The sequence below is a fragment of the Perognathus longimembris genome, chromosome 4 (genome assembly GCF_023159225.1).
Source record: "Perognathus longimembris pacificus isolate PPM17 chromosome 4, ASM2315922v1, whole genome shotgun sequence".
Taxonomy (NCBI): Eukaryota; Metazoa; Chordata; class Mammalia; order Rodentia; family Heteromyidae; genus Perognathus; species Perognathus longimembris.
The window spans coordinates 83,882,216-83,895,074 of NC_063164.1; the positions used below are offsets into that span (position 1 = coordinate 83,882,216).

A 12,859-nucleotide genomic window follows, 5' to 3' on the forward strand; every position below is an offset into this window, starting at 1 on the left:
TTAAACAAATAAATGAATTCCTCTGTGTGTGTGTGTGTGTGTGTGCTAATCATCTATTGGTTGTAGGGCATCTGGGTTATTTCCGTAACAACTATGGTGAATAGTATTGTAATGAAAATGTTTAGATGCACTTATTGTATCTTGACTTGCAATCTTCTGGATAAATGGCCCTGGTATTGCTGAATCATAGGTTAGCTCTATTTCCAATTTTTTGAGGACTCTCGACACTGACTTCCATAGTGTTTGCACTCATTTACCACCAACAGTGTTAGAGTTGCATATACTTTGTATCTTCACTAGTGTTTTGGGTTTTTTTTTTGCCAGTCCTGGGCCTTGGACTCAGGGCCTGAGCACTGTCCCTGGCTTCTTTTTGTTCAAGGCTAGCACTCTGCCAATTGAACCACAGTGCCACTTCTGGCCATTTTCTATATATGTGGTACTGGGAATTGAACCCTGGGCTTCATGTATACAAGGCAAGCACTCTTGCCACTAGGCCATATTCCCAGCCCTTCACTAGTGTTTGTTGTTATTTGTATTCCAGATAGATGATGGCCATACTGTTTGGAATGAGATAAGCTCTCCATGTTTTTTTGATTTTCACGTGGGCCTATAATGCTATTGTGCAAGGAAAAATAATCAGTACAATTTATCTTATGTTTATCAATTTGGAAAATTCAAGAGATCTTTCCATAAAAGAATTTTTATAATTAGGCTGGCTGCCTCTGCTCATCCATATATTCCGAGTTATTCAAGAGACAGAGATGGAAATGGAGGGACAAAGGGCGAAAAAATGAAGCAATGGTACTCACTGGACACTATATTAAAAATGAACTATATTAAGTTGTGATGGGAGGGAAAAACTGGGAAAAAGCAAGGAAAGGGGTGACACTGTCATTATTTACCTGACTTATGTAACTGTAATAATCTCTCTGTATATAATCTTTATAATAACAATTAATTTTTTTTAAAAGGGAGAGATAGGAGAGAAACAAGGTTTGAGGCCAGCTCAGGCATAAGATTCCATTTCAATCAATAGTTAAGACAAGGTAGTACAAGGCTGTCATCCTTGCTAAGTGGGGAACTTAAATAAGTAGGTAACATTACAGGTTTGCCTGGGCACACATCCAAGACTATATTTGAAAAACCAAGGCAAAAAGGGCTGGGAATGTGGCTCATCAACATAGCAATCACAAAGCATAAGTTAAAAGCGTTAGGTCCACAAAAAAAGGAGTACATTTTACAATGAAGTAAATACACTGCAGGAATTCCTAAGTATTTTTGAAAATTGAAAAAAACAACTCACCAAAACCAAAAAATGGGGTGCTGGTGGCTGAGACCTTTAATCCTAACTACTCAAGAGGCTAATATCTGAGGGTGGTAGTTCAAAGCCAAACCTTGCAGGAGAGTCCGTGAGACTATTATCTATCTCCAATTAACCACCAGAAAACTGAAAGTGGTGCTGTGGCTCAAAGTGGTAGAGCACTAGCCTTAAGCAAAAGAGCTCAAGGACAGTGTCCAGGCCCCAAGTTTAAGCTCTGTGACTGACCAAAGGAAAGAAAAAAACCTGAAAAAAAAGTTAAAGAAAAAATAGATCCTTCAGGTCAGAAGTGTAGTTTAAGTTATAGAGTGCCAATCAAGTGAGTGAGCAAAGTTAGTCATAAGGCTCAAGTTTAACTCTAAGTTTAACTCAAGTTTAAACCCTAGTACCATACACACACAAATCTAAAAACCACAGGTAGGGCTGGGGATATAGCCTAGTGGCAAGAGTGCCTGCCTCATATACATGAGGCCCTGGGTTCCATTCCCCAGCACCACATATACAGAAAATGGCCAGAAGTGGCGCTGTGGCTCAGGTGGCAGAGTGCTAGCCTTGAGCAAAAAGAAGCCAGGGACAGTGCTCAGGCCCTGAGTCCAAGCCCCAGGACTGGCCAAAAATAAAAAATTAAAAAAAAAAAACAAAAACAAACCACAGGTAGACAATTTGAGTTAAAACAAAACAAAACAAAGTCTTCTTTATGGTGGGCTATATATATCTCCAGCACTTGTAAAAATGTCAGAGTAGGATCAGACTGAAGAGCTCAGGAGGATACAGTCTCAAACAAGAAGGAAAAAAAATTATATTTCATTCCAAAAATTGATTGGTTCATTCGGATATGAACATGGTTGCAAAGGAGGAGAGGGTAGAGTTTCTAAAACAAGAAATGTGTTTTTCAAGAGGGAAATAATTATTACCTGATGTGTCTTATAGATTTGGGATTGTGGTGTTCCACAAAAGTAAAATAAAAGAATCCAAGGTTGCTTTTCACAGCTGTCAGCCAGGATGTCAATTGTATTGAACCATCTGAAATCTGGCAGGAGGAGTCCCATGTCCTTGTCACCACTGTAGATTCCTGGGCTGAAATGGACTGTCTTGGATCAAATATATCATATCTTCCAGTGGCCTAAAATAAAAGCAAAAGACATTTGCACAAAACAGGAAAGGGGGAAAATACTTCACACTCTTGTTGGTAGTTTTATTATTTTCTTGTCCTAAGCAAGAGTTAGAATACTTCCAATTAATTCTGACATGTGTTAGTTATGTGAACCTCAATAAGCCTCCAAGGCCTACAGAGTTAGCAGTAAAGGCAAAAGACCAAGGAAAGGAAGAAAAACAATATGCAATGAAAATCTGCAATGAGGTCAGTGTTGTAAAGGAGATAGCAGCTCCTTTTTAAAGAAAAAAAATGCCTAGCCAAGATCACAACCAAGAGAACTTTAACTCCGAGAAGTATGATTTCTGTAGTTTTTATTCAATTATAACTCTATGGATAGCTTGAGGTGGGTGGAACTGAATTAGATGGAGGGAAGAATGACAGAAAAGGTGACAAGGATCAAGATGCATTTTTATCAATAAACTGACATGTTGAATTGAAATTAAAGAAATTTAAAAGACAAAAAATTATGATTACATGAATAATCATACCCTCCAGTTAAAAGTACAAAACAACAAAAGATTGTATAATAAGTCATTAAACATTTTCAAAGAAACTCACATTGCCTGCTATAATACATTGTCTTATAAGGGTTGGAATAAATTTTAATGCTATCTAAAAATAAACCCAAGTTCTCTCCCTCCCTCCTCGCTCCCCCTCCCCCCCCAGCACTGGTTTTTGGTGCCAATATTAGAGCTTGAACTCAGAATCTGGGTGCTAGCTTTCTCAATCTGCTCAAGGCTAGTCCTCTACCACTTGAGCCAAAGCTCCACTTTTGGCTTTCTGCTGGTTAACTGGAGGTAAGAATCTCATGTACTTTTCTGCCTGGGCTGTTTTGAACAACTATCCTCAGATCTCAGCCTCCTGAATGAATAGCTAGGATTACAAGCATAAACTATGGTGCCTGGCTCCATATTTCATTTTTTTTTTTGGCCAGTCCTGGGCCATGAACTCAGGGCCTGAGCACTGTCCCTGGCTTCTTTTTTGCTCAAGGCTAGCACTCTGCCACTTGAGCCACAGCGCCGCTTCTGGCCGTTTTCTGTATATGTGGTGCTGGGGAATCGAACCTAGGGCCTCGTGTATCTGAGGCAGGCACTCTTGCCACTAGGCTATATCCCCAGCCCTCCATATTTCATTTTAAAAATCAGTTTCATTTTATATTTATTTGATCTAAGTGAAAGGTCCTAACAAGTAAATAATTCTAACAAGCTTTTCATCTTCATCTTTGTCAGATGATTTTTAAAGATTTTAAAAGATTTTAAAATTCAAATGATTTTTAGAGAATTACCTAAGTTCCACTGAGGCCAAACAAAAATTAAGTAGCTTTCAACATAACTATTCTCAATTTTAACTTTGTTTTAAAACTGTAAACACAAAATGGCAGCCAAATTCTTTCCATGGGTCTCCCCCCCATCCCCCCGCCAAGTGACTATTTTAATCACGAATCTTTTAAATTTGGAATTTTATAAAAGCAAAGTCCCAGGCCATTTATGAAACAAATAGGGCACTGGATAGGTCAATAGTTTCAGGGAGAGGGTGAAGGAGGTGAACATTGAAGAGGTGAACATTTTAATCTTCTGAGTTTCCCAGGGTCCTATGGAGCCCCAGAGAATCAAAGACAGCACCTAGTCCAAATATTTTGGCTCACAAAATATTAAGAGTTGAAATGACTTGTCCAAAGTCGCACAGGCAGTATTGTGTGATCAAAATCGATCATATGCTTGACCAGGAACTAAATACTCCCATGATTCAGAATCAAAGAACCAGGGATAGTATCTGGGAGGGAGGCAATGACATAATAGAGAGAAAGTAAGTGATAAGCATTAGAAATAAGTTTAGCTGGATGCCTGTGGCTCCTACCCATAATCTAAGGATCTTAGTTCAAGCTAGCCCATGCAGAAAAGTCACTGAGATTCTTACCTTTAACCCCCCAAAAACTGAAAGTAGAGCACTGGCTCAAATGATAGAGCTAGCCTTGAGCAGAAAAGCTTAGGGACAGTGTTCAGAATCCGGACTAGCATAAAGGAAAAAACAAAACAACAACAACAAAAAGGAGAAATGTGTTTAAACCAGGTGTGTCTATCACATCCTCAGTAAATTACTTAATCTTTGAGCTGCTGTTTTCTGACCTGTGAATTGGGAAAGTGAATATCTGGTTCATAGTTTGGTATGAAGAGTAGCTTATCAAATGTAAATCACCCACCATATCCTTTCCCACAGAGTAGACATTGGACTTACACTAAGTAGGATAGTGAGGAGGCATACTTTGGTCCTCCACTGTGTCTGAGGTGTAAACCCAGGAGAGGAGTATAGGCATTAAAATGAATATAGGGCATATGCTTTATGTATGGCAGAGGAGAGGGCTTACTCAGGTATCCCTTTTATCTGGCATGAAGCCTACATTCTTTGGATTACCAAAGGTTTTATAAACATGTTAAAGTGACAGATAGGAAGCCACAAAATACTCAAGGCATATCTTGTCATTACTACAACACTTAGAAATCAATTAAACACAAAATATTACAAATGCAGTTATATTAATTATATTAATATATATTAGTTATATTAATGCAGTTAAAGTAATTATGGAACTTACAACCAGTTTCTATAATAGACAACTTTTGGTAGCTGAAGAATGGGAGGGAATAATATGATATTGGAGTTTTATGAGATAAATTACTTTTAAGAAAAAAGTTTTATGGAGAAGGAAGGTATTACATGAATGTGCTATATTTTGAATGAAGAAATAGGAAAGGAAGAAAAAAGCCCATTTATATGAAACACAGTACATGAGCTAGGGTAAGGACAAAAAACTTGATAATGCCTAGAGTTGATAAAAACAGAGGAACCAGAAACTCTTGTACATGATAAATCCACTTAAGCAAACAAATATGTGATAGCAAATGAAGTTTCTCATATTCTGGAATTTCACAACTCAAACATCAAATGAAATTTAACATATTTACATTCTTTTTTTTGTTGTTTTTTTTTGGCCAGTCCTGGGCCTTGGACTCAGGGCCCGAGCACTGTCCCTGGCTTCCTTTTGCTCAAGGCTAGCACTCTGCTACTTGAGCCACAGCGCCACTTCTGGCCGTTTTCTGTATATGTGGTGCTGGGGAATCGAACCCAGGGCCTCATGTATACGAGGCAAGCTCTCTTGCCACTAGGCCATATCTCCAGCCCCAACATATTTACATTCTAAGGAGAATCATACACGCACGCAAAGGAACACATATAAAATAATTCAGTGAATTGTTTTAGAGGCACAATGATTAAAAATAACTGTGATACTCATACTATACAATAATATATAATAATTAAAATGAATGAACTAAAGATATAACACCTTAAGTCTCAAGAAAAGTATAAAGACAGTTTGTGTTAGTAATTTTATCTGGAAGGTGAAGGGAAAAGTATTCAAGTGAGATTGAATGATACTTCAATCATATTTTTATCGTTTCATCATAGACAGACAGACAGACAGGAATGCAGCAAATGGCTAGCCTTTCTTAGTTCTGCATTGTGAGTACCAGGTGATCTTATTATGTTTTTTTTTGTGCCAGTCCTGGGGCTTGAACTCAGGGTCCCTGAGCTTCTTTTTGCTCAAGGCTAGTACTCTTCCATGAGTCACAATACCACTTCTGGCTTTTGTCTGAGTAGTTTATTGGAGATAAGTGTTTCATGGACCAGGCTGGCTTCGAACTACAATTCTCAGATCTTGGCCTCCTGAATAGCCAGTATTACAGGTGAAGTCACCAGTGCCCAGCACACTGGACATTTCTCATTGAAAATATCCCAAGTAACAAGGGGTGGTGGGTTCATGCCTATAATACTAGCACTCCAAAGGTAGAGGCAGGAAGATTGCAATTCTTTTTTCTTTTTTGGGGGGTGGGAGGGTCAGTTGTGGGGCTTGAACTTGGGCCTGGGCCCTGTCCCTAAGCTTTTATGCTAAGTGGTAGTGCTCTACCACTTGGAGCCACAGCCCTACTTCCGGTTTTCAGGTGGTTAATTGGAGATAAAGGTCTCATGCTTTTCTGCCTGGAAGGCTTTGAACCTGCTGAGTAGATACAATTTCAAGTGTGAGCCACCAACACCTGGCAGAAGATTGCAATTTTGAGGCCAGCTCCTAGGAAGACCCTGTTTCAAAGAATACCCCGTAACTGAAACCTCTCTGTTTTCAAATGAAAAAAAAAAAAAAAAAAAAAAAAAAGAATGCCCTCCAATGCCAGGTGCAAGGCTCACACTTGCAATCCTAGCTAGTCAGGAGGCTAAGATCTGAAGATCTTGGTTCAAAGCTAGACTGGGCAGGAAAGTCCATGAGAAATATAATAGAAAATTAAATATGAAGACATGTAGCTTAGGAAAGTGGTCAGAGTTGAAATGACTTATTTGGGGATAATCACTGTATACACTGCAGGTCTTAATTATTAATATAAATGAAGTTGCCCATAGAAGTTACAAAGGAAGTAGACTTGGGAAAGAATGTGTAGGGAATGCTGCTGAACACTTAATTGATGAGCTCAGGGGTGGGTAGGGGTGGCAACTATATTTGACAGCAAGGCCATCAGGAGCTCAAAGGAAGGGGACCTTTGTACCGGTAGGTTTATTAGGTCAAAGAAGATAGAAAAGAGGAAGAAGGGCTTGAGGGTTAGGAATAAAAGAGAATAAGAAGGAGAATCTGAAGTGGGAAGAGTGAGGAAATGAAGAAAGAGTAAGAGAACAAGAAAGAAAACAAGTGGGAGAGACTGACTCCATGTCAAAACAACTGGCTATGGTGGTACAGGCCTGTTTAACTCAACTACAGGGGAAGTACAATGGCTGGTCAAAGTAGTGTACACCTGTCATCCTCTGGTAGAGAAGACAGGAATGAACCAATTTGTCCAGCCATGTAGTGGAGCCCAAGTAGGAGTTTTGTAGTCCAGGCTTGCTTGGGCAGAGAGCCTGATTGTATGTTGAAGACAACCAACACAAGAAGGAAGTACAGGGGCTGAGAATTTGGCTTAACGGTAGAGTGCTTGCCTTCAATGCATGAAGCCCTGGTTTCAATTTTTCAGCACCACATAAACAGAAAAAACCAGAAATGGCACTGTGGGTCAAGTCGTAGAGTGCTATCCTTGAGCAAAAAGAAGCCAGGGACAGTGCTCAGGCCTGAGGTCAAGCCCCAGGACTGGAAAAACAAACAAACAAACAAACAAATAAATAACAAGAAGGAAGTAGAAGCATGGCTTCCAGTGGTAAAGGGCCTAGAAACTGACAAGCTCTGAGTTTAATCCGCACTGCCCCATCCCAAGTTATTCTAATGAGGTGATTCATGGTAGGCCTCCACTTTCTCACTAAGGAGATGATTCTGGATAGACAATAAGTTGGCTAATCATATGTTTAGAAGATTGGGTGTTGACTTCCTGTGGTTGTACCTGCACTATCACTGTATCTTATCTGAGTACATTGGGAACTGTGTATTAGAACTAGGAAAGTGAAAGGGAATACCAAAATCGAGAGACACAGGATAAAAAGACAAAGGACTACAAAAGCAATACTTACAAAACTGTTTGGTGTAAACCAACTGAACAACTCCTGGGGGGAGAGGGAAAGGGGGAAGGAGGAATGAGGGAGGATGTAACAAAAAGTAAAAGAAAGGTATCCAATGCCTAACGTCGACAACAATAAAAAGAAAAATAAGATTGGTGTTGAGTCCTAATAATCAGTCTGACTTTTGGAGACAGAATTTTGATTTGACATTGAATCTGTGATGCTAATAACCTAATCACTCATGCTTGTTAAGGAAATCCAACAAAAATTCTGCACACTAGAGCTGAGAGAGGTTTCCTGATAGGCATTATTTTGCACATTGCCTTCTATTGGTGTGTAAGAGTGGTAAGGAAGTAAGGGAAATTTTGCATTTAGGATCTTTTCAGATCTTGTAATATGTGTATTTTCTTTTGAGTGATTCTAATTTGCTATAATAGAACTCCTAAATTTAACACTGTGCTGAGTTCTATGACTCATTCTAGAAAATATCAAACACAAGAAAGTATGAGGACACCCAAATTTGTAACCAGCTGGTGAACACTGAGGGTGGCTGGGTATCTGATGGAAGAGCAATCTCAGGTAGGATTTTTCTGGCTTAACACAGGTTGGTTAATGTCTTAAGTCACTTCAAGTGTCAAATTTGGCACAGTATCCACAACCACTACTAATGATTCCTACTACCTATAGTTTATCATTCATAAATAAAGGTGAATATCATCCAGAGCACAATTTGGTTTCTTTATTCAGCATTTTTTTTTCTCTCTCTCCCTCTCCTTCCTCCCTCATGTATATATGTATGTATGTATGTATGTATGTATGTATGTATGTATGTATGTATGTATCATTGTGTGTGTATGTAGTATGTAATGCATGCATACATGTTGCTACTGCCAGTACTAGGCCTTGGAATTATGGGCCTTCCCACTCTTCCTCAGCTTTTTTGCTCACAATTGGTATTCTGCCACTTGAGACTAGCCTCCAGTTCTAGTTCTAGTTCCAGTTTTTCTGATAGTTAATTGGACATAAGAGTCTCAAAGAACTGTTTCTCCAAACTGGCTTCAAACCTTGATTCTCCTATCTCAGCTTTCTGAGTAGAAAGGATTATAGGCCTGACCCACCAGGCTCTGGCATGTTCAGCAATTTCTAATGCCATCACTGAGAAGGTAGGCCTCATAGACTTAAAACTATAGCTATGTTTTTATGATAATTTAGCTGGACTCTGATGTGGTATTCTCATTACACTCTCAAAATTCTATCTTACTAAACATTGTTTACTTTGTACTGCTAATATAATTAAACATATTTATCTCTATCTACTTATTTTTTCCTTCTTGCTGCTGGTCTTGGGGCTGAAATCCAGGGCCTGGGTGCTGTCCCTGAGTTTTTTTGCTCAAGGCTAGCACTCTACCACTTGAGCCACACCTCTACGTACAGCATTTTGGTATTTAACTGGGGATAAAGAGTCTCATAGACTTTCTTGCTTTGAACCTTAGATCTGTAGATCTCAGCTTTTTGAGCAGCTAGAATTACAGGCATGAGTCACTGGTGCTGGGTTATTTAATTTTTAAGCATGATTAGCAATCATTCTTACCATAGGATCCCAATAAAAATCCTTTGAGGCTTTCAAAGATACAAAGCTCCATCATCAAAGAATCTTAGCAAAACTCATGTTGAGATCTTTTTTCACCCCATGACTGTGACTTAAACTCAGGGCTTTATGTTCAAGCTTGGCTTTTTGGTCAAGATGGGTGCACTACCACTGGAATCTCTCCCTCACTCATGACTTTTTGCTTGTCAATTGGAAATAAGTCTCATGAACTTTTCTGCCTATGTCTACTTAGAAAAACACTCCTCAGTTCTTAGTCTCCTACATAGCTAAGATTACAATCAAGAGTCACCTGCTGAGACTGGCCTCTTGATACATCTATCCAACCCACTTAACAATTCTTTGAGGTATTTTTTCAAAATGTAGAACTTCTATTCACTAGTAACTGAATCAGTGTATCTACCATGACCCACTTCTTTCTAACAATGAAAACTGAATTCCTTCATAGCAGATATTCTGTTTTATGACTACTTATATTGCCTACAATATATCACATCTTTTTCTCAAGAAAGCACCAAGGCTCAAGGGTTTTATTTTATTTTAATCAAAGAGAACTTTGTGGTCAGCAAAAATAGCCTCAAAAAGCTTTACTTAGGACACGTGTTGTCTTTCAGTTGCCATCATCTACCCTCATACATTACAAAAGGATGTATACAACAAAATAACAATTTTATATTTTGAGACACTACTGCTGGGAATGAGTGAACACTGCTAGAAAGCTACGTTTCCTAAAAACTGTCTCTAGAATTTCACTAAATGTGGAGCTAACAGATGTAACTTCTTTTCAAAGTACCTACTGTTTTGTCCAATTTAATTGGTTCGACTTCCTATTACGGCTTTGTAGTGTGAATTAAAGAATTCCTAATATCTAATCTGTTTTGGATTTCATTTTTTATGACTTTCCTTCAGCATTTTCTAAAATATCTATCATATTAAATAGGTTTAGCAATTAATAACCAATATATTTCTCTGCATTTGTTTACAATTGTCTCATAGAAGCATGCAATTTTTTTTTTGTTGTTAGTCCTTGTCTATTTGTTAAGGGAAACTTTGGTTTAGTCACTATTTTTGGGGGGAAGGAGGGTCAGTTTTGGGGCTTGAACTCAGGTCCTGAGTGCTGTCCCTGAGTTATTTTGCTCAAGGCTAGTGCTCTACCACTTTGAGTCACAGCTCCACTTCTGGTTTTTAAGTGGTTAATTGTAGGTAAGACCCTCATGGGCACTATTCTGCCTTGTCTGGCTTCAAACCATGATCCTTAGATCTCAGCCTCTTGAGTAGCAAGGATTACAGACATGAGCCACTAGTGCCCACCATTGTTTAGCCACTATTTTAAAAGTACTGAGATAATCAAATGTGCTGTCATCTCTCTCTGGTGACCCATGTGGAAGATTGACATCTGATATGCCCAGTAAGCAGGCACTGCATGTATTCGAAACACTTGAAAAAATACTGCATGTGATACCTGTGAAAATGTCTGGTATTGTTGGAGACTTACTTACACTCTTCTAAGCAGCTGAAAATAAATGGTAAGAAAAAAGTAAACCCAAGGACCTCTTCCTCAGAAATGCAGTATTTATATATGTGATTCCTCACACACGTACATTCACAAAGCAGTTTTATGTAAGTCTCTAGGGGTTTCTTGGTTTTCCAGAAGTACTACATGAATCTTATTTAAATAACCCTTATTTAAAATTTCACATATGGGCCAGTCACTGGTGGCTTACACCTGTAATCCTCAGGAGGTTGGCAGCTGAGGAACATGGTTTTTCAAAGCCAGCCTCAGCAAGAAAGTCTGTGAGCCTCGTATCTCCAATTAACCACCAGAAAACCAGAAGTGGTGCTCTGGCACCAGGGGCACAGAACTAGCCTTGAGCAGAAGAGCTCAGGGACAGTGCCTAGGCCCTGAGTTCAAGCCCCATGACTGACCAAAAAAAATTCACATATGTATGTTACTTACAAATGTGTTTATAGATGTACATTAGCTATACATATAAGGATAAATACATTATGTAATAAAATAGACATAATATATTTACATAATCAACAGATTTTACAAAATGTATGTATAAGACAGGTTTATATATTATATAATTCATGCCATTTATTTTATAAACATATATAAAATAAGGGTTGCAGGACAGGACATGCATGAAATAATATCACCTGGGAAGCTGAGGTAGGGAGAATCATGATTTCAAGGACAGCCTGTCTCAAAAATCACCCCCCCCCGCCCACCCAAACTCAATACATATTTTTAGTGTGTCTTCTTCACTTTGACTGCATACTGTCTCATGACACCAGGTGTGAAATTTTCTGTTTTTGGTGCTCATACAGTTTCAGATTTTGAGCATTTGATTTCTGCATTTAGAATTACTGAGGCTGAAACAACTACCAAAGATATCACTTACCAACAGGAATGAGTATTGGTCAGCAATGGAGGAATGAGATTTACAAAAGCAATAAAATTTTTGGTGCTATTTTACCAGCATCTCACGCCTTCCACAACTATGGATCACATAGGTAAGACAGTAAGAAAGCAGTAGAGGCGCAGAGAATACACATGTGCTATATTTCAAAGGAGGGAGATCTATATGTGAAAACAGCATTTAACTTAACTCTGAAAAGAATTTCTTCTTATATACATTTGTTTCTTTTTCTTTTGGTCAGTTGTGAGGCTTGAACTCAGGGCTTGAGGACTGTCCCTGAGCTCTTTTGCTTTTTTTTGCTCAAGGCTAGCAGTCTACCACTTTGAGGCCAGCTCTACTCCTGTTTTTTGAGTGTTTAACTGGAGGTAAGAGTCTCATGGGGACTTTTCTACTCTAGCTGGCTTTGAACTGTAATCCTCAAATTTCAGTCTCTTGAGTAGCTAGTATTACAGGTGTGAGCCACCAAGGCCCAGCACAACGTTTATGATTTCATAAACAGGGAAATGCTAAGTCAACACAGAAAATCTTGAAGTACTTTTAAAATGTTAAACTCTTTAACATATCATGGAATCAAGTAAAGTGATGAACACCTGCATCAAGATGCTCGGGAGACTGAAGAAGGGGGAGAATATCAAATTTGAAGCCAGCCTGGGCTACAAAGTAAGACCAAGGCTAGATTGTTTCACTTAGCAAGATCCTGTCTGAAATAAAATTTAAAAAGGGTTGAGCTACTCAGGAGGCTGCGATCTGTTAGAAGCAGAAAAGTATTCAATACTCCATCTCCAAAATAATCAGCAAAAAGCTAGGTTAGAGGCTTGGCTCAAGTA

The 12,859-nt window shown here is 38.8% G+C and overlaps 1 protein-coding gene across 11 annotated transcripts in view; it reads right to left on the reverse strand.

The window, feature by feature from the left end:
• Positions 1-12,859, reverse strand: part of R3hdm1 (R3H domain containing 1) — a 157,923-nt gene that overhangs the window by 103,931 nt on the left and 41,133 nt on the right. For all 11 annotated transcript variants that reach the window (XM_048345568.1, XM_048345557.1, XM_048345561.1 and 8 more), the window contains exon 2: positions 2,233-2,441. The gene's annotated coding sequence lies outside the window, so the exon portion shown is untranslated. The remainder of the gene's footprint in view (positions 1-2,232; positions 2,442-12,859) is intronic.